This window comes from Mustela erminea, chromosome X, assembly GCF_009829155.1.
Source record: "Mustela erminea isolate mMusErm1 chromosome X, mMusErm1.Pri, whole genome shotgun sequence".
NCBI classification, from domain to species: Eukaryota; Metazoa; Chordata; class Mammalia; order Carnivora; family Mustelidae; genus Mustela; species Mustela erminea.
In genome coordinates this window covers 12,873,777-12,896,544 of record NC_045635.1, presented here as the reverse complement: position 1 = coordinate 12,896,544, position 22,768 = coordinate 12,873,777, and the positions used below count along the sequence as shown (strand labels likewise).

The window sequence follows — 22,768 nt, the reverse complement described above, 5'->3', positions numbered from 1 at the left end:
TATCTTCCTACGTAAATATGTTCAAGCCTCTCGAATTTTTTTTAAAGATTTTTATTGAGAGAGAGAGAGAGAGAGCTCACGCAAGCAGGGGGAAGAGAGAGAGGGAGAGAGAAAATCTCAAACAGAATCTGCACTGAGTGTGGGGCCCAATACAGGGCTCAATCTCATAACCCCGAGATCATGACCTGAACTGAAATCAAACAGCTGGGCACTCAACCAACTGAGTCACCCAGGCGCCCTGAGCCTCTTGAATTTTTTTAAAAACAAATCTCTCCAGATAACATGGAGGCTCCTAGGGCATTCATCATCTTCTGTGACTCCCACTGTGTTTGGCTTGGTGTCAACTTGGATACCAGCTCCTAGAGGACAGGGAGGGTCTCGGCCACCTCTGCAGCCCTGCAGCTCTGGCAGTAGCTCCCGTGCATGGCAGACGGACACTGATTGCTTAGAGAACTGCATGAATAAACTAGGTAAGAGAGAGCAAAAAGCAAGCAAATATGAAAACCCCGGGGTGCCTGAGTGGCTCGGTTGGTTAAGTGCCTGCCTTCAGCTCACGTCGTGATCCCAGGGTCCCAGGATCCAGATGGAGTCCTGCGTAGGGCCCCCTGCTCAGCGAGGAGTCTGCTTCTCCCTCTCCACTCCCTCCAGCTTGTTCTCTCTCGTATTTACTCTCTCCCTTTCAAATAAATACATAAAATCTTTTAAAAAAAAAACAATTCCCAAATAAATAAAAGCAGTAACAATCTCCAAGTTTGAAATAGAGATCCACGATCACTGTTTCTCCTCGCCTTCCTCTGTCCCTTCGATCTGTCTTCTGCCTCCTCCCGCGCACTGCTTCTGCTAAGACGATGGATGACATCATAACTACTATCTCAACGGTCATTTCTTATTCCTTATCTTGTTTGCTTGATCTCCCTGTCCATCTAGAGTTGAGAAGAAGTCATCGGAGAGGATGAAAGATGATCCAGAAAGCATGGTATCCTGGACGTCTACGGAAGAATCTTAAGGAAGAAGTGATCAACGTTGTCAAATACTGCAGAGAGATGGGAACAAAAAAGTCATCCTGTGCTTTTTGGCTGGTAAGTGGTGATTTGTTGGGAGAGAGACTGTGGCCACTTGGGATTTAACACTTCCTCAGTGTTCTCCTTCTCCAGCAGTTTCCAGGGGTCCACTGTGGTTTGACTGCAAAGGTGAGCAGGGACTTATTATCCTCAAATCAAGGATGAAGGCTACTCCCGTTGATTCATTCCTAATTCTTGAAGTCTGTACTAATAGAACCTTGTTTCGAATTGTATTTGAAGATGTTCTTGTTTTGTCTTTTTCCCCCACTCTGTATTTTTTGTACAGCAATACGAAGGGCATGGACTCTCTCAAAGCTCCCACGAAGACTGCCAGAGCCACCCCTTGGTCACATAAAATAGGTTTATTAAACTTGTTGACTAAGGGAGAGCCCCAGGTTCACAGTTTCAGGAGTGACTTGAAAGAAGGAAGTTAGAGAAGCTACACACATATAGGGCTTTGGGGGCTGGGCTCAGATCTTCTAAGGCTGGTCTGGGCAAGGAATGAGCTGTGCATGTGCCAAGATTTGTAAACTACGTAAGTTTTGGAGCCTTCCAACATATGGGTTTGAATGGGCTGATGTTAAAACAATTTGAGAGGAAGCAATTTTTTTTTAATTAAAAAAATTTTTATTGGGGCGCCTCGGTGGCTCAGTTGGTTGGGCCTCTGCCTTTGGCTCAGGTCATGATCCCAGGGTCCTGGGATCAAGCCCCGCATAGGGTTCCCAGCTCAGCAGGGAGTCTGCTTCTCCCTCTTTTTCTGCCTGCCTCTCTGCCTACCTGTGCTCTCTATCTCTCCGTCAAATAAATAAATAAAATCTCTTTTGAAAAAGTTTGCATTATTTATTTGAGACAAAGAGAGTGAGAACAAGCAAGGAGGAGAGGCAGAGGGAGAGGGAGAAGCAGACTCTCTGCTGAGCAGGGAGCCCAATGTGGGACTGGATCCCAGGACCCCAGGATCATGACCTGAACTGAGAAGGCAGATAGATAAATAAATAAAATCTTTTTTAAAAAAAAGAAACTGGAAAGTTAAAAACTACATTTTGGGGAGCCTGGGTGGCTCAGTGCCTTTGGCTCAGGTCATGATCTCAGGGTCCTGGGATCAAGCCCTGCATCAGGCTCTATGCTCAGTAGGGAGCCTGCTTCCTCCTCTCTCTCTCTCTCTGCCTGCCTCTCTGTCTACTAGTGATCTCTGTCTGTCAAATAAATAAATAAATAAAAATCTTTAAAACACAAACTACATTTTCAAAAACAGAGAACAAAACAAAACAAAAAACAAACAAAAAACCTCTACATTTTCCAGATCCTCCTGAAATTAGAGTTTCAGATGTGCTTTGGGTTCTGCCAATCAGATGTCCTTAGGCCAGTGGAGCATGAGGTATCCCTGTGCAGACAGGGATCATGACCCCAGACCCTGAGCTGCCCGGGTTGTGCCCTTCTGGATCATGGTTGAGCTTGTCTTCCTTGGACTCCATGAGCCAAACAAGACCCTGACATCAAATCTCCTTTGTTACATTAAGTGAATCTTTGTTGAGCTTCTGCCACTTGGAACCATGAGTCCTCAATGAAATACTTATTTGCACACAAAATTTTGTATTCAATTTCAGGCCTCCCCAAATCCCAGATGAAAAAGCGCTACTGTAAAGACTTCACAATTTATCATTTTATTCTAAGTGTGTCTACACAAAACTGAAAATCTAGTAGAAAGCATATGAAATCCCTATCCATATACCTGTGGTCAAGTGATTACAAATCATCAATCTTTGGAAGTTTCAGAAAAATATTAAGTCTTTTTCTCCTTCCTTGATTGACCACAGTACCTAAAATCCACTCTTTTTTTAAAAAAAGATTTTATTAATTTATTTGACAGACAGAGATCACAAGTAGGCAGAGAGGCAGGCAGAGGGGGTGGGGGGAAGCAGGCTCCCTGCCAAGCAGAGTCCGATTCGGGGCTCGATCCCAGGACCCTGAGATCACGACCCAAGCCGAAGGCAGAGGCTTCAACCCACTGAGCCACCCAGGAAACCCCTAAAATCCACTCTTAAAAACGTATTTCTCAAGGTGCCTGGGTGGCTCAGTCGTTAAGTGTCTGCCTTCGGCTCAGGTCATGATCCCAGGGTTCTGGGATCGAGCCCCGCATCGGGCTCCCTGCTTGGCGGGAAGCTTGCTTCTCCCTTTCCCACTCCCCCTGCTTGTGTTCCCTCTCTTGCTATGTCTCTTTCTATCAAATAAATAAATAAATAAAATCTTTAAAAAAAAAAACACGTATTTCTCAGTGTTAAACGATGACACTTTATTTATTGTTGGTGTTTTTTTTTTTTTTTCAACAAATAGGTCCTAAAAAAAAAAAAAAAAAAAAGGGACACCTGGTTGGCTCAGTTGGTTAAGCGGCTGCCTTCAGCTCAGGTCATGATCCCAGCGTCCTGGGATCGAGTCCCACATCGGGCTCCTTGCTTGGCAGGGAGCCTGCTTCTCCCTCTGCCTCTGCCTGCCACTCTGTCTGCCTGTGCTCACTCTTGCTCCTCTCTCTCTGACAAATAAATAAATAAAATCTTAAAAAAAAAATAGGTCCTGCATCCCTTCTATACTACGCACTGCACTATATGAAGATAGAAATGATTCGGGCCCACAAGGAGCCGTAAGTCAAGTGGGGGAGAAAGACAAGCAAGTAGGAGGGTCTCTTACTTAAATGTCTTGGATGTACCATTTTTTATTTATTAAACTAAATAAGAAATTTATTTACAAAATGTTCAGTCAGTTTGGTATCATTCTCTAAAGCTAAGCAGATACCATCCTGTGACCAAAAATTCCACTGCTGGATAGAACCCCCCAAAATGGTGCATAGGTCTACTAAAAGACTTCCACGAGAATGTTTAAAGCAGCTTTATTCAGACTAGCCCCAAACTAGAAGCAGCCCAAATGTCCAGCAGCAGGACAGTGGATAAACAGAGTATAGTATGTTCATACAGCAATAAAAAGCGGGCAGATTCCTGTTACACCCAACTACATGGATGACTCTTGCCAACATAATCATGAGTGAAAGAAGCCAGGCACTAAAAAGTGTATGCTGTATAATTCCATTTAAATGAAAGTCAAGAACATACAAAACTAACTGGTGGTGATAGAACTTGATAGAGTGGCATCTCTGGTTTGGGGAGGGGTATTGACTGGGAAGAGGGCACAAAGGAACCTTCTGGATTGCTGTAAACATTCTATACATTGATCTGAGTGATCTCTCCATAGGAGTTTGCATGTGGCAAAATTCATAGATCTCTATACATAAGATTAGTGCATTTTATGAACTTCACTGTTGTTTCAGTTAGCTCTTGCTACGTAACAAACCAGCCCAACCCTTACTGGCTTAAAACAACGACAAATTTTTTTTTTTTTATCACTCACAATGTTGTGGGTTGACTGGAAGGCTTCTCCTATGGGAGTTTCAGTCAGATGGTGGCGGAGGCTGGAGTCCTGTGGAGGCTCACCTGGGATCTGGGATACTGAGGTGACTGGACCTTGCTCCTTCTCCATGTAGATTCAGGCTCTCTCCTCTTCACATGGCCTCTCCACAGGGTCTCTCCAGTAGGGCAGCTACATACAGCAGCTGTGGGAGTATGCCACTCAGACCTCCCTTCAAGAGAGAACCTGCTGTGAGGAGCAGTAGAGTTAGCTGTTAGCTAACCCCCTCCAGGGGTTATAACTTTGAGATCTACAACAACCTTCACATGGAGGCTCTGTGCTCCCTGGGCCTTTCCTAGCTAATGACTGGGTACAGTGAGGGTACTGGAGCTGGGCTTTTCCTGCCCATCACAGAATGTCTCTTATGGGCGATCTTTTCTCTGGGGCTCCGCATCAGGTTGGGCAAGAATTTCTCAGAGCTGCCCTGTTCCCCACCCAATCTTCCTGTTTGCATGCCTTGTTCCACAAGTGTCAGACCGACAGCACAATCTCAAAGTTTTCCCAGCCAGCTCCCATGTGCGCTCTCTCTCTCTCCCTTTTTTCCTTCACTAGTATTTCCCCCAAATCAGTTCCTTGCATCTCTAATTTAGTTTTAGTGTTTTCTTCTCAGAGGATCTGAAACGAGAGGGCTCCCAAAAACAAATTTTCCAAGAGGAAGGAAGCAGAACATACCAGTGATCCTAAAGCCCAGCCTAGAGATGGCCCAGGGCCACCCACTTCTGCTAGTCTGTTGTTCGGCTCAGGTCACAGACCAGTCGGATTCATTGTGGGAAGGGAAGACCAGCCAGGGCTTGAATATTGGGTCCATTTATGAGGACTGGCTACCACAACTGTATCTATGTTCTCCTTCAATTTAACAAGCTTTTAAAAAAAAAAATCTTATCATTTGGAGAGGCTTTGAACTCTGGACCTGGAGATAGATTGTACACCAGGGAGACAGAGTATCAGGGAGAAAGACCTCTCCAGAACACCACCCGTGTTCCTGCCATATGGCAGTGTTGAAAGAGAGATTTGGAAGTGCTGCTGCCCATGTTTTGCTTCAGGTGTAGGCTTAACCGTGACCTAGATGTATTCCATTAACAGGGGCCGTTCATCTGTCAGCTCTGCCTGAGTACCTCCCGGTGACTGAGGCAGGATACACAAAGGATAGGTTAAGACAAGCAGTGGCTGATTTTGGCTGACTTCACCTACAAGTTCTTGTCATGAAATTTTCCAGTTTAATCATTATTCGAGTTTAATATAAACAGTAATCTGATCTAATTAAGTAATTACATTGCATCAGATCTGGCAGTTAGAAAAGCAAAACACTATTGTGCTTCCTGTAAAAACAGAGAGAGAGAGAAAAGTAAGTCCCAAAAGAGAGGACATTTTTTTCTTTTATTCATATATATTGTGCCTCACCAACAAATGCTTATAGTCAAAGGACCAAGGAAAAGCTAGGAAACAAAATGAAAGTTGAGGCAAGAAAGGCAGCTTTTACTGAAATACCAAAGTGAGATTGAAACTCCAGAATCATCAGGTTCAGATAAGTAACCCATTTAGAAGATCCAGTGTAGAGCTCCAAGGTGGGCTGGTAAAGCACTACCTGAAGAATTCCAGCCTGAAAGAGAGAGTTCTGTACTGTGGGTTGTCTGGACAGACGTTTCTCTTGGCTGGTGTGGAAGTGGGATGGGCTTTTACTTTTTATTTTATTTGTTTGTTTGTTTTAAAGATTTTATTTTGAAAGACGTATTTACTTGAGAGAGAGAAGGAGAGAGTGAGCAAGAGAGCACAAGCGGGGGGGGGGGGCTTCAGGGAGAGAGAGAAGGAGACTCCCTGCTGAGAAAGGAGACCCCCTCGGGGCTCGATTCCCAGACCCCCAGACCACGACTCCAGCAGAGCCAAAGGCAGATGCCTAACCGACTGAGCCACCCAGGCACCCCTTAAAGATTTTTTTTTTAGGATTTTACTAATTTACTTGACACACAGAGAGAGATAGAGAGAGCACAGCAGGGGGAACAGCAGGCAGAGGAGGCTTTCCACTGAGCAGGGAGCCCAATGCAGGACTCGATCCCATGACCCTGGGATCATGACCTGAGCCGAAGGCAGACACTTAACTGACTGAGCCATGCAGGCGCCCCAAGATTTTATTTTTAACTAATCTCTACACCCAATGTGGAGCTTGAACTCACAACCCTGAAATCAAGAGTCACACGCTCCTCTGGCAGAGCCAGTAAGGTGACCCAGCTCTTATTTTTTTAAATTGAAGCGCATACAATTGACACAAAAAATGCATAGATCTTCGATATACAGGTCAGTGGCTTCTCACAATTATATACCCGTGTAACCACCACCCTAATATAGCTCTCATCAGGAATGTTTTCTTGTGTCTCTTTCCAGAGCAGCCCCATCCAGTCCCCAATCCCCCGCAATCACTTTCTGATTCTAATCACTATCAGTTTCACTGGTTCTGGAATTTGTTTACATGGAATCCAACGGAATGACTTCTTTCATTCAACATAATGTTGCTGTTGCCCTGTTTATTTCCTTTTCATTATTCGGTAGTATTCCATTATACAAGGACACCATTATGTGATAACCCGCTTTCCTGCTGCTGGATATCTGAGTGGTTTCCAGTCTGGAGCTCCTATGTATAAAGTCGCTACAAACAAGTTTTTGTTCAGTTTTTTTGGGTTTTGGGGGTTTTTTGTGGACAAATGTTTTCGTGACTCACAAGAAAATACTTAAGAGTTGGATTCTTGGAGCCTAGAGACGACCCATGTTTAACTTGATAAAAAACTGACAAAAAGTTCTCCAAAGTTGTACCATTTTACGCTTCTACCAGCAGTTCGAGAAGATTTCAGTCCACAGTCTTGCCAACAGCCAGTGTTATCGGTCTTTTTTATTTTAGGCAGTGTAGTGATACCTCACTGAGGTTTTAATTCCGTTTCTGTAATGACTACTGATTTTGAGCATCATTTGTGTGCTTTTTGGACATTCTTCTATCTTCTTTGGTGAAGTGTCTGTTTTTAATGTCCTCAATCTGCCTTTTTTTCACTGCCTACTTTATCCCCTTTCAAGAAGCAGTTATCGAGTTTGCAGTCTGAGAGTGCAATGTGATGAAACAGATGAATTCAAGCAGAACGTTTAGCCACTATAGCTTTTTATACCGATCCAGTTTCGCTGTTAAAAAGCAAATACCCTTGCTCAAATAAATAGGTGTGACCTCTCCAAAGCAAAATGCTGACACGAGTGTTTCACTGCCAACTCTGGGGCTTATGTGTGTGTGTTCTAAATAAACAGCCTCACCACAAGCAGAGCTGGAGGCGATGGTCTAAGTGAACTCTGGCCTTGGGAGACATTGCAAATCTTGAGAATTTCTAGTCCCACGAAATGAGGCTGAGACAACAAACACACACACATATATATCCAATCAATGGCTCTTTAAAAGGCTTGAGAACGATTGGCATGAAATCAACCGCAGGGTCTCATTAAAGGACGAAGAGGAAAACTTCATTTTCACGCATAACAAAGTGTTTCAATAAAGAATCAAAATCTTACAGAAAGGAAGCCTTGGTTTTCTGAGGTAGGTTTACCCCCACTCATTTAAATTTTATGTTGGCTCTCGCCAGTGACAGCAGATCTTTCTGCTTAAGGGTTAATCAGTTTGAATGCTTGATTAGCCCATCTTTGTGGGGTGAAGACTTCTCATTTGGCACTTTTATGTGCTGTAAGGAACTTAATATTACTGAGTATGACCATAAATGCGATGATGGTGGTGTAGGAATCAATTATATCTCATTCCACTTAAAGTTGAGTCCCCGCAAATCTTTTCTTTTTTCCCGTGTACCTATTGCATTATGCTTACATGACAACATTTCAAAGTTTTGTTTTTTTTTTTTTTTTGGTTCTACTAGTCTTATTATTGGACTTGTCTTTTGCTGTGCTCGTGAGTAGTGATGCCAGTTTGTTTCTGGCGTGGTTTATCTTGAGTCCTTTAGTCACGTTATAGTGAGTCATCTAGACCGATGCCTTTCAAACCCAGTGATCTTGTTAAAGTGCAGATTGTGAGTCAGTAGGTCTGGGCTGGGGCCAAGATTCTGCATTTCTAATGAGCTCCGAGGGAATGCCCTTTGGACTCGCCCAGTGATCCCCCTTGAGGAGCAAGAGGTCACAGAATAATCTTCACCTTGTCAGTGTTCTGACTCACATTCAAATGTAATTTAGCCTTACAAATTTTTAGCTATACCAATACCATATTATGTCATATGATGTACTTTGGCTATTATCTCTTGTCCCCCAGACCCATGCACATTCTGTTAGTGAATAAACTCCCGTTTTTGTTTTTGTTTTTTGTTTTGTTTTGTTTTGTTTTTTTTTAAAGATTTTATTCATTTATTTGACAGACAGAGATCACAAGCAGGCAGAGAGGCAGGCAGAGAGAGAGAGGAGGAAGCAGGGTCCCCGCTGAGCAGAGAGCCCGATGTGGGGCTCGATCCCAGGACCCTGGGATCATGACCTGAGCTGAAAGCAGAGGCTTTAACCCACTGAGCCACCCAGGTGCCCCTTGTTTTTGTTTTTTAGATTTTATTTATTTATTTGACAGAGAAAGATCACAGTAGACAGAGAGGCAGGCAGAGAGAGAGGGAAGCAGGCTCCCTGCTGAGCAGAGAGTCTGATGTGGGGCTTGATCCCTGGACCCCGGGATCATGACCTGAGCTGAAGGCAGCGGCTTAACCCACTGAGCCACCCAGGCACCCGAAACTCCCGTTTTCTTTGAGGCTGTAATTCAACCTTGGTTGTTCTACTCCCTTTGCTAAATATCCACTTTCCCAAGATCCCTTGCATCTGAGGATGGCCATGTGACCCAACACTGGCCACTGGGAAAAGTGTTCTAGGAGGCTTCTGGGAAAGACTGTATTTTCCTGCAGAAGAAGACCATGACACGAGGAACGTCCACTACAACTCCTGACCTTGAAAGGGGTGAAACCTGTTTTCCCCCTCTAAACCAAATTAAATCTCAATAGCCAAGCATTTTGCTGACACGGGCTGTATTGGTTTCCTAGGGCTACAGATAACGAATTATCACAAACTTGGTAGCTTCGAACAATAGAATTTATTTCCTCACAGCCTGAAGGCCGGAAGTCCAAAATCAATGTGTTGCCAGGGTTGGTTTCTCTCTCCTAGCTTCTGGAGGCTGCTGGCAGTCCTTGGCATTTCTTGGCTTAAAGATGCATTTCTCCAATCTCTGCCTCCAACCTCATGTGGTTCTCTACTCTACGTATCTTTCTACATCTTCTCCTTTACTGTCTTTCGTACAGGTACCTGTCGTCAGATCTTGACCCCACACTAATCCACGATCCTCTTGAGATGCGTACCTTCGTGACATCTGCAAAGGCCCTTATTACAAATAATGTCACATTCTGAAGATTCAAGCAGACATATCTTTTGGAGGACCTCATTCAACCCATTACACATGCCTAATCTGTCTTTCAGAGGGAGACTCTCATTTAACTTAGACGTGAACCCTGGGGCTTGGGAAATCCAGAGTCATTGTCCAAGTTTTTATGTCCCTACCAAAGCAGGCGGTTCCTCTGGCAGATCCATTTACTCCTTGCCAAGCTCAACTCTGGGGATCTTCACAGTGATTCCTAAGGCACACCATGGCCTATCCTCAAATATCCCTGTGGCCTCCCTGTCAGAGAAAGAAAACACCCTCGCTCCTGTGTCCTCACAGTAGTTCTGGCCATGCAATTTGTGGAACTCAGTGCAAAATGAAAATACAGGGTCCCCTGTTCAAAAAGTATGAAGAATTTCAAAACAATAACAGCACAGGGCCCTGTGTGACTACATGGGTCACTCACACATGAAGCCAACTCTGACTCCCAGTCTCCAAGAAACCAACCATACTGTTGAGTTTGGTCGAATCCATCAAAATTCTCCCTTCTATGAAACATAGACACTCTCATCTCCTTTAAGAGGCCTAGAGACTAGAGCTCAGGATGCAAGTCCTGGCTGGATATAATAGATATGAGAAGGTTTCTTAGTGGTCATCTTTCTGACAAGCCCACAGCATAATAGTGCAATAAAATACAAATCAGTACACAAATTTCTATGTAACTCACTCTGTTACAAAAGAATGGTTAAATATAGCTACCTTTAGGGGCGCCTGGGTGGCTCAGTGGGTTAAGCCGCTGCCTTCGGCTCAGGTCATGATCTCAGGGTCCTGGGATCGAGTCCCGCATCGGGCTCTCTGCTCAGCGGGGAGCCTGCTTCCCTCTCTCTCTGCCTGCCTCTCCGACTACTTGTGATTTGTCTCTGTCAAATAAATAAATAAAATCTTTAAAAAAAAAAAAATAAAATAAATAAATAAATAAATAAATATAGCTACCTTTACATGTTCTGAGGATCCTGGAAAACATCAGTGTGGGTCTAGAAGTGAAAAACAAAGAACATAACAAAATAAAAACAAAAAGTAACCACCTACCAAAATATCACATTCCTTTACCTTCTTAGACCAACTACATGACTTTTTTTTTTTTAAAGTTCTTAAACGTTCTATGAAATAGGGAAGTTACTGGCCAAATTCTTCTGGTTTAAGAACTGTCACCAAAGAAAATGTTAGCCTTTCAAAGCCACCCACAAGCTGAAATGCAAAATGAAATGACAGCTAAGCAATTTAGGGTATTAAAAATAGAAATTTTAACGAGTATAATAGCATCACCCTGTTTCCTGGGTTCTCCATTTTCATTTCTTTCAGAAACACAAGTATGAAAAATACTGAGGCTGTTAAAAATTTTTTGAGATGATTGATTTTCTGGATTCAAGTGTTGTTAAAACTTTTAATGGGTATCCACCCCAAAGGAGATTGACAAGATTTTCTCTTTTTTCCACCTAAGTAATTATTTCTACATCTAATATGTCATGTCAAGCCACTTTTTGTTTCTGTGAGGGCCGCCGAGCTATAATTTCTGGTTTCAGAATAAGTAATAGCAGGTTTTCCCCACATAGTTGCTATGAAGTTTTCAGAATTTCAAGTTTGCTGTTTTACAAAGTAAACAAAACAAAACATATATAATTTGAAAACATGTTTGAATTAGTCTCTTAATATGCACATCCTGTGATTGTATATAAATACAATGAAATAAAAGTAAACTTCTATCCCATGAAAAATGCAAATATAAATATTTATATGAAAAATAATTAATTCCATTTGTGATTATGTTATTGTTTATTATTACTATTGTTATGTTATGTTGTGTATTATGTGTAGGGAGTAAATATATATGTATGTAACCATATACCTATAGTAAATATATACATATATAATATGAGAAATGCCTGATTTTACTCGTGATTGTAACATGCACATTTTTTTTTAAAGATTTTATTTATTTGTTAGAGAGAGAGATACAGAGCGCAAGCACAGGCAGACAGAGTGGCAGGCTAGAGGCAGAGGGAGAATCAGGCTCCCTGCCGAGCAAGGAGCCCGATGTGGGACTCGATCCCAGAACGCTGGGATCATGACCTGAGCCGAAGGCAGCCACTTAACCAACTGAGCCACCCAGGCGTCCTAACATGCACATTTTGTACACTTTACTAACCTCTCCCTATTTCCTCCACCCTCTATACCCTGGCAACCACTTTTCTATAGTCTATTTGTATGAATTTTCTTTTAAGATTCCACTTAAGATTGAGACCATGTAGAATCACTTCCTCTGGCTTGTATCACTCAGCATAATGTCCTCAAGGGGCATCACGTTGTCAGAAGTGGCTGAGTAATACTCCGTTGTGTGTATATACACCACATCTTCTTTATCCATTCATCTGCTAATGGACACTTAGGTTGTTTCCATATCTTGGCTATTGCAGATAATGCCGCAATGAACAGGGGAGCACAGATATCTTGTCAATATCTTGTTTTCACTTCCTTTGCATATGTACCCAGAAGTGGGAGTGCTGGATCATATGGTAGTTCTATTTTTAATTTTAGGAGGAAACTTCATTCTGTTTTTCATTGTGACTGCACCAATTTACATCCCTAACAGTGCATAAAGATTCTTTTTTCTCCACACCCTACCCAACACTTGTATTTTATTTTTAAATAAATACTTTGAAGCATTTAAATATTCTATATTTAAATATTGTATTTATAAATTCAAGTGTTATAGCTATACTTTTTCATTTTTTTAGTAACCATTTTTTTCGTAACCTTTTAACTTGGGGCTTAAACTCATGACCCCGAGATCAAGAGGCAAATGCTGTACCAACTGAGTCAGCCGGGTGCTCCTTTATCTATATATTTAAATATTATATATAAGATATAAATATTTTAAACATTTAAATATTCAATAAATACTTTTATTTTTTCTTTTCTTTTTTTTAAGATTTTATTTATTCATTTGACAGAGAGAGAGAGAGACACAGCGAGAGAGGGAACACAGCAGGTGGAGTGGGAGGGGGAGAAGCAGGCTTCCCGCTGAGCAGGGAGCCCAATGTGGGGCTGGATCCTAGGACCCTGGGAGCATGACCTGAGCCGAAGGCACGTGCTTAACAACTGAGCCACCAGGTGCCCCTTTTCTTTTCTTTTTTTTAAGTAACCTCCATGCCCAATGTGGACCTAAACTCATGACCCGGAGATGAAGAGTCACATTCTCCACTGACTGAGCCATTCACGTGCCCCCAAATAAATATATATTTTTTTAAATTAGAGAGTGGGGGGAGTAGGGGCAGAGAGAGAGAGAGAATCTTTTTTAAATTAACATATAATGTAATTATTTGCCCCAGGGGTATAGGTCTGTGAATCATCAGGCTTACACATTTCACAGCACTCACCATAGCACATACCCTCCCCAATGTCCATCACCCAGCCACCTAATCCCTACCCCCAACCCCTAGCAACCCTCAGTTTGTTTCCTGAGATTAAGAGGCTCTTTGTCTCCAGAGAGGGAGAATCTTAAGTAGGCTCCACACCCAGCACGGAGCCCGATGCAGGCCGGTGTTGTGTAGGCTCAATCTCACAACCCTGAGATCATGACCTGAGCTGAAATCAAGAGTCTGTCGCTTTAATGACTGAGCCACCCAGGGGCCCCCCAAAATAAACACTTTTCAATAAATATTTTAAAATAAATAATCTCTTGTCTTTTTGGTGATAGCCATTCTAACAGGTGAAAGGTGATATCTCATTGTGGTTTTAATTTGTATTTCCCTGAGGATTAGAGATGCTGAGTACCTTTTTGTGTATCTGCTGGCCATTTGTATGTGTCCTAAAAATGTACATTAAAACAATTTATCTGGGACACGTGGGTGGCTCTGATGGTTAAGCATCTGCCTTCGGCTCAGGCCATGATCTCGGGGACCTGGGATCGAGCCCCATGTTGAGCTCTTTGATCAGCGATGAGTCTGCTTGTCCCTTTCCCTCTGCCCCTCCCCCTGCTCATTCTCTCTCTTGCTCACTCTTGCTCACACACTCTCTCTCTCATATAAATAAATAAAATATTTAAAAACAAAACAAACCCAATTTATCTAAACATTTGTCAGTCAAGAAGAGTCTATAAAGCAACCAAAGCATTAATTCGAGGTTTTAGGGATTGTAATCCAGAAGACACAGAGTGGCCCCAAATCATTGAAAGTGTGCTCTGAATCGTGAGCAGAGAGCGCAGGTGTACAAAGCAAAATTCACAAAGTTATATAACATGTTTTGAAAGAATTATGACCTGTGCTGGCTGAGTTTAAGCTGACTATCTAATAGATGACTGGCTATTTAGCTAACAGGTATTACATTATCTCTATTTCAGTACAAGGTAGGAGGATGTGTTCCAGGAGATGGTACACTTGCAACTGATAAAAGTCAGAAGTTTATAGTGTTCTGAGAATTGAAACAGGAGAGTTTATAGTGTTCTGAGAATTGAAACAGGAGAATTGAAAAGAAACAAGTAGCACAGGCTCTGCTTGCTCAATGTCCTTTTGACTCTTTTTTGCATGACTCTTTTCGAAATGCTTACTTCATTTTGAATCTGCTTTCACCCATTTATTATCCAATAATGGCAGAGAAATATGAAAAAGATATGATCTCTACCTTTGAGGCTCTTAGAGTCTACAAAAAGGGAGACAAGCATGTTAACAAATGCACACTAAAGTTACCTAGGTGCAGAATTAGAAATCTTCATGTGGCTCTAAGGGTTCCAAAGAAGGGCAAGGTGGGCTTAGTTAAGGTGGTACACCTTGTTCTGTCTTGACAGATGATCAAAAATCAGTGGCAGACTAGTGTCTGTGACTCAGAGTGGGTACCTGTATCCACGTTGAAGCAGCAAGAGCAATGATGTAGGGTCGTGATGGGTCAACATGGATGGAACTGGAGGGGATTATGCTAAGTGAACAAAGTCTCATATTGTTTCACTCATATGTGGAACATTAAGAATAGCGCAGAGGATCATAGGGGAAGGGAGGGAAAGCTGAATGGGAAGAAATCAGAGAGACAGAAAAACCATGAGAGACTCTTGACTCTAGGAAACAAACTAAGGGTTGTGGAAGGGGAGGTGAGTGATAGGATGGGGTACCTGGGTGATGGGTATTGAGGAGGGCCCGTGTTGTGATGAGCACTGGGTGTTACATGCAACCAATGAATCATGGAACACTACATCAGAAATAATGATATACTATATGTTGGCTAATTGAATTTAAATAAATTTAAAAAAGAAAAAGATATTGGGAGGTTCAGATAGGGATGATGTGGTGTCTGGCTAAACTGACTTAGGGTTCTTGCTAAAACTAGATTTTATAAGAAAGTGCCCAGATGGGGCTAGAAGAAGTTTCAGGAGGCTGACCAAAGTTTGGTCTAACAAAAAATCTTTGTCAGCATCACCAGGGAATTTAGGCCACAATATTGTTCAAATACACAGATGAGTACCCTAAGTCTTAGAGATTTTAGGAAACCTGCTCAAGAGTTTCATGGATATTGGGTGGCCCTTGGCCAGCTCAGTTGGAACAACATGTGACTCTTGATCTCAGGGTAGTGAGTTAAGCCCCACATAAGGTGTAGAGATTACTTAAATATATATATATATATATATATATAAACTTCAAAAAAAACTTGTATGGCTATACAAACATCAGAGAATGTAAATGGAATATCAGGGCAGGATGAACTGAGTTCATAGAGCAGTTCATAGAGCAAAAGTCAAATGAAACAAAGAGAAATCTAGTGAATACATCATCACAAAATTTTTCTTGTATATTTCAGGTACGACCATTTCTCACATGTGTACTGCTGCCACCTGAGTCCAAACCACAGTCACACTCACCTGGGCTGCCACAGTATTCTGACTAGTTCCCCTGATCCCGCCCACGCTCCTCTACAGGCTGTGTCCCACTTGTCCTCTACATATTTCAGCGATCTTCATGGTCCTTTTATTCATTTGGTAGACAAGGAAACTTGCGTAGATAATTCTAGTTGACTTCATCTCACAACTCTTCGGTCCTCCCAGCCCCTAAGCAAGAGGAAAAAATAACCTCAAAGTACATGAACCCAAGTTGACCCATTCCCCACCAGTTCATGGGAAAGTCAGCCTGACCATTGTTTCAGCCACCTCAAAGAGTCTCACCCACTTTCTTTGCTCAATTCCCAGCCTGCCAGATGGGGAAAAAATGCTCCATTTTGTTTTTTATTTCATAAATCTCGAGTATCTTTTTTGAAACAGGTGCTGTCCTACTTACTAGAGAACAGGATGGTGAACAAGACACCATCTTGTAAGCTCATATTCTGGTGCTTATATTCTAATAAAGGATATTGAAAAAACAAGTAAATAAACAAGAAAAGAGAAAGTTCACACAGTGCAATAAGCGCTAGGAAGAAAGCAGAGTGTTGCATTGGATTAGAAAATAATAAGGTGGGGGCCAGCTTAGACTGAGTGGTTGGCAAAGGTCTCCCTGGGCAAATGACATAAAGTCTGAAACTCAAAGGAAGAGAAAGAGGGGTGGGGTTGGTGTGTGGGAAGTCGGAAAGAGAACAATAAGTTCAAAGACCCTGAGGTGGAACCAAAATTGGCAAGTTCAGTAAACTGAAAGAAGAGCAGAATGTTCTCGGTACACATTGAGCATGAAATGTGCCTGAGAGGTAGACAGGAATCCAATTATGTAAGGCCTTGGTGACTATGGTAAGAAGTTTGTATTTTATTCAAGGTATGATGGGAAAGTACTGAAGAGTTAAACAGGAAAGAGAAATAATTAAATATCCCTTGATAGTTTGTGGGAAGTGGATTAGAATGGTTAGGGATGACAGTGGGAAGATGAGGTAGGAGCTCTAGTCAGGTGAGTGATAATGGTGGTTGGGACTAGACTGCTGGCCATAAAGATGGAAAGGACTGGATGGATCTGAAGATATATTTTGGAGGTAGAACCAAATCAAATGGAAATTATTCTTAAAAATCCACTTTTTAAAAAATATTTTATTTATTTATTTGACACAGAGGGATCTCAAGTAGGGAGAGAGAAAGAGGAGGAAGCAGGCTCCCCGCTGAGCAGAGAGCCTGATTCAGGACTCCATCCCAGGGCCCTGAGATCATGGCCTGAGCTGAAGGCAAAGGCTTTAACCCACTGAGCACCCAGGTGTCCCAACTGCTGATGCTTGTAGGAAGTACAATACCGAAAGACTTTAAGCTTTCTGGTTGGACAATCAACTGTTTGGTGTTGACTTTTAATGAGATCAAGACAACCGAACAGAACACAAGGTAAAGGCTATACACAGGAATTAAAATTTCTGGACACATTAAGTTTCAGATCAGCTTAGTCTTCTTGACTCTGGACAAGGTAAACACAAAATGGTCCTTGGTGAAAATATATGTGACCTAAATTGGCACAACAACAAATTGGGAACTAACAGGGGGGAAAAAAAGAGGGATATCTGTAAAAGATGTTCAGAAAAGAAAACCACGCAGAACTGTTGTGCTTCTTAGAGAATCTATCTGAAACTTTCAAATAATAACCCTATGAGGCAGGTACAGAATTATTGCTCCCTTACAGATGAGTAAACAAAAGGAAAGGAAGCTTAAGAAAACTCATCCAAACTACACAGGTAAGGGGAAGGGCTAGGATTATGTAAATTGTAATAATTTATGGTAAATGTAGGAAAATATTACCTTATTTTTCTATGACCTTGTATCAAACAGTACGTTACTGGACCCAGGTCCAAACCAGTCCTTCTACATTCGGGCTGATGATGCCGGGGCTTGGGACTCTGTAAACCACATGTCTGCCAGCAGGGGGAGTGAGAGAGTCAGAGAGACGGTAAGGTTGGAAAAGGAGGAGACTTGCTCCTCCCGAAAGCTCCCTACACACTGGCAGCCACAGTCCTTCCCACAGAAGCATCTGAATCCCACTGGCAGTTCTTCCAACATTTGGAGAGCTAGCGTCATTGTTGCTATAGCTCAGCGCAAAGATAGCAGCCCCAGCTAGCCGCACCCCTCCCCCGAACTCTGGTTCTCAGTCCCTTCCTCCAATTTTCTAAGGGGTTTTTTTTTTTAAGATTTTGTTTACTTTTTTCTTTTTACTGTTTTTTTAAAGATTTTATTTACTTATTTGACAGACAAAGATCCCAAGTAGGCAGAGAGGGAGGGGGAAGCAGGCTCCCTGCTGAGCAGAGAGACTGATGCCCCAGCTTGATCCCACGACCCTGAGACCATGACCTGGGCTGAAGGCAGAGGCTTTAACCCACTGAACCACCCAGGTGCCCCTACTTATTTATTTTAAGTAACTCTGCACCTAACGTGGGGCCAGAACATGACCCCAAGATCAAAAGTCGCATGCTCCACAGACTGAGCCAGCCAGGAGCCCCTCAGAGTTTTAATAATGCCAGCTTCTTCCTTTTGTTCACTCATCCATGATGCCTTAGAGTCCTCTCTTTATCTTTCACAGTTAACATTTGTTTATGTTAAATTCTCTTTTCAAATTATTACCTATTATTTATTTTAGAATGGAACACAGAATTAAAGGATGTCCCTTTAACAGTGACTTTCCTGGATTCTCTCTCTTTTTTAATTTAAATTCAATTAGCCAACATAGAGTCCATCTCCCATTTTTTGATGTAGTATTCAATGATTCATCAGCTGTGTACAACACCCAGGGCTCATCACATCCCATGCCCTCCTTAAAGCTAAAGAGATAATTACAAGTTTTCCAGTAAATGTATTGAATAAAAGCACTTTTTTGCCCAGTGGATAGAATACAACTCAATTGGATTCTGTGCATAAGGAGAGCTTTCTTTCAGGAGACTGGGTTTTTTTTTTTTTTTTTTTTTTTTTTTGCCTCCAGAACTTATTTATTTTGCATGACTACCCTGTATCCTTTGACCAACACCACCCCCCAAGGTCCCGCTCCTCCTAGCCCCTGGCAACCACCCTTTTGCTCTCTGCTTCTACATGTCTGACTCTTCTAGATTGCATATATTAAGTGAGATCATGCCATCTTTTGTTTAAACAAACGATGTGGTTTCTGTCTCTTAACTGACCCTGGTTGATACAGGTTTGAAAAATGAAAATTACCAGCCAATGTCCTTTCTGAACACGATGCTAAATCCTAAATAAAATTTTAGTAAACTCAGAAGCAAAACGGTTAGAGGACCAGCCTGTGGGTATGAAATAGATCATCCTGGTGGAGCAGGCCTAATTAGCTAAACCATTCATTTGATATTCTCTTATGGAATACCAGCCATAGGCAAGATGCTCAGGAACAGGCCACGAGTCTGGGAGAAAATACTTGTAAATCATATATCAGATGAAGAATTCGTATCTAGGACATATAAATAACTCTTGTAACTCAGTAGTAAGTCTAATAACCCAATTTTTAAATTGAGTGGGGCACCTTGGTGGCACAGTGGGTTAAGCATCTGACTTAGTTTCTTTCTGGGTCATGATCTCAGGGTCACGGGGTTGAGTCCCAAGATGGGCTTCGCAATCAGCATGGAGTCTGCTTGAGATTCTCCCCCTCCCTCTGCCCCTCCCCCTCTAAAAAATAAATCTTTTAAAAAATAATCAAAAATGGACAGAGGGTTTGAATAGACATTTCACCAAAGAAGATAAATGACCTTTCTTCCTCATCCATCTCAGTGTACAGTGTACTATTTCACAGTATGAAAATTTTTTGTCATTTAAATTACCATATTCTTTATTATATAACCTTAACAATTGAGTCGATCTGTTTAAAATATAAATCTACTCAAGTTAATTATAAACAAGTTTTCAAAAATGTATTATATTTATAACAAATGTAAATAGAATAAAGATAGGCTATTCAATGTAAAAAAAAAAAAGGAAAAGATAAATGAATAACCAATAAGCACATGAAAAGATGCTTAACATTGTTAAGGAAAACAAAATTAAAACTACAAGGATATAACACTTCACACACCTAAGAATGGCTATAATCAAAAAGACAGACAATTTATAGCAGCAATGGCCACAGTCGCCAAACTGTGGAAAGAACCAAGATGCCCTTCAATGGACGAATGGATAAGGAAGGTGTGGTCCATATACACTATGGAACATTATGCCTCCATCAGAAAGGATGAATACCCAACTTTTGTAGCAACATGGACGGGACTGGAAGAGATTATGCTGAGTGAAATAAGTCAAGCAGAGAGAGTCAATTATCATATGGTTTCACTTATTTGTGCAGCAAAACAACACGGAGGACATGGGGAGATGGAAAGTAGAAGGGAGTTGAGGGAAATTGGAAGGGGAGATGAACCATGAGAGACTATGGACTCTGAAAAACAATCTGAGGGTCTTGAAGGGGCGGGGGGTGGGAGGTTGGGGGAACAAGGTGGTGGGTATTGGAGAGGGGAAGGAGTGCATGGAGCACTGGGTGTGGTGCAAAAACAATGAGTACTGTTATGCTGAAAAGAAATTTTTAAAAAATGACTATTAAAAGTTATTAAAAAAAAAGACAGACAATAACAAGTGTTGGTGAGACTGTTGAGAAACTGGAACTCCCACAGAAACCTCGTGGGAATGTAAAATGGTGCAGCTGCTCTGAAAAACAATTTGGCAGTTTATTAAAAAGTTAAACATAAATTTACCATATGACCCAGCAATTCCATCCCTAGCTGTGTACCCAAGAGAAATTAAAATATGTCTACACCAAGACTTGTATTCAACTGCTCATAGGAGCAGTTTTTAAAGATTTTATTTTTAAGTAATCCCTAGACCCAACATGGGGCTCAAGCTCACAACCCCAAGATCAAGAGTCGCGTGTTTCACTGACTAAGTCAACCAGGCACCCACATAGCAGCATTATAATAATAGCCCCCAATTTGGGGGGAAAAAAAACCCAATGTCCACCAACCAGTGAATAAATAGAAAAAATGCAGTACGGTTCATTCTGATGCAGAGTTCATTGAGGAAAGCTGGATGAATGATTGGTTCTTTCCCTTTATTTACCAGCTTTATTTATTTTTTTTATTTAAGAATTTATTTTTAAGTAATTTCTACATCCAAGGGGTCTTAAACTCACAATCCCAAGACCAAGAGTCACACTCTCCATCCTCTGAGCCAGCCAGGCGTCCCTATTTACTGTTTTAAAAATAATCATTTGATTTTCTAACATGCACCAAAGATGACCAAGGAATTTCTCAGCATCATATTTTTTAAAGTAATCATGATGAATTTATTGATTGATGAGTACTTGATGTGTTTAGTTTCTACTGATACCTTTCAAGTTGATACATACTCATGTAAAATACAGAAAAGAAAAAGAAAGGCATCGGTAATCAAATGCACCAGAAGCAACCTCTATGAACATTTTGATGTGTTTTTTTTTTTCAGTCCTTTTTCTATCCATAGAATTTTACTGGGTGTGAACATACTAGATTCCAAATATTTTGGCATTTCTCCAACACAAAGATGAACGCTGCCACGTGCCATAGCTCTAAAGACAGTGTAAAGACCGGTTTTTGGTGCTCTTAGAGCTCGGCACAGCAGTCCTGCTGTCTTTTTTAATTAATTGATTTATTTATTTGGGAAAGAGAAAAAGCATGTGGGCAGGGGGAGGGAGAGAGAGAGTCTTAAGCAGACTCCCCACTGAGCACAGAGCCCCACAAGGGGCTTGATCGCAGGACACTGAGATCATGACCTGACCCTAAATCAAGAGTGGACCGCTTAACCGACAGAGCCACCCGGGTGCCCCAATGGTCCTGTTGGCTTAACAATAGTACACAGTGATTTCTCCATGAATCCTGTGATACAGGAGTCTGCAGTATAGCAAGGAAGACAACACAAATACAATAACTATAATTCAAGGTAAAAACTATTAAGTGGCATGGAACAAAAATTATATGGGAGTCTAAAGGAAGGAGAGATGCCTTCTGCTGATGAAGTATCCTTCCCATGATACTGCCTTCCCAAGTGAAGTCACCTCTGTCCTGTGGCCGGCATCTCTTACTATGTTACTATGATGATCCAAAAAAGAAATGAAGGACTCTAGATCAGTTCTTCCCCATAACTATACGTTAAAATCACATGGGTACTTTTAAAACTCTTAGGGCTGCACCACAGAACCAATTGAGTCAAATTCTGGGAGGAAGGACCTAAGCATCGATACTTTTTTTTTTTAAAGACTTTATGTATTTATTTGACAGACAGAGATCACAGTAGGCAGAGAGAGAGGAGGAAGCAGGCTCCCCGCCGAGCAGAGAGCCCAATGCGGGGCTCGATCCCAGCATCCTGAGATCACGACCTGAGCCGAAGGCAGAAGAGGCTTTAACCCACTGAGCCACCCAGGTGCCCCAGCATCAATACTTTTTAAAAAACTCCCCAGATGGTATGTGCAGCCAAGGTTGAGAACTGACAAGCTATTATTGTATCCAAAGCCCTCTGCCAAATTCTGGGCAGTGCTATATAAAAATATAAAATACGTACCTGCATATGACGGCACTTCACATTTTAATAACAGGCTATTGTTACAGAAATTTTCCTTGTGCATTTCTGTCCATTCTAGGAATTAAAGAAAAACACTTCAGTTATTTGGACTCATAACTACTTGTACCTTATCAATTGCCCACTCTGACAGAACTAGTGGACCTAACATGTAAATGGGAACGGCAAGTTCAAAGCTATCAAAAAGGTAATGGCTTATCCTCCCCCATGTTGTTGCAGAAAGATGACTCTTTGATAGCATTTGTGTTTATTTTGAAAGCTAAGGATTGATACCTGCTGTAAAGAATGATTCCCATCTCCATTCTCATCTAGATGTCTAAAATTGGAGCCGCCATTTATTTATTTATT

The 22,768-nt window shown here is 41.7% G+C and overlaps 2 long non-coding RNA genes across 3 annotated transcripts in view; one reads left to right on the top strand and one right to left on the bottom strand.

Moving 5' to 3' along the window:
* The first annotated feature begins 257 nt into the window (after positions 1 to 257).
* LOC116582154 overlaps positions 258 to 22,768 on the top strand; it is a 45,594-nt gene continuing 23,083 nt past the window's right edge. The window contains exons 1-3 of one of the 2 annotated variants that reach the window (XR_004282394.1): positions 258 to 470; positions 928 to 1,079; positions 1,155 to 1,690. This is a non-coding gene — a long non-coding RNA (uncharacterized LOC116582154). Of the gene's footprint in view, positions 471 to 927; positions 1,080 to 1,154; positions 1,691 to 22,768 lie in introns of those variants that run through there. The other variant, XR_004282393.1, reaches the window with a different exon arrangement.
* Positions 4,004 to 22,768, bottom strand: part of LOC116582155 — a 45,995-nt gene continuing 27,230 nt past the window's right edge. The window contains exons 3-5 of the long non-coding RNA XR_004282395.1: positions 15,797 to 15,982; positions 10,885 to 10,925; positions 4,004 to 4,703 (exon numbers count right to left, since the gene is read on the bottom strand). This is a non-coding gene — a long non-coding RNA (uncharacterized LOC116582155). The remainder of the gene's footprint in view (positions 4,704 to 10,884; positions 10,926 to 15,796; positions 15,983 to 22,768) is intronic.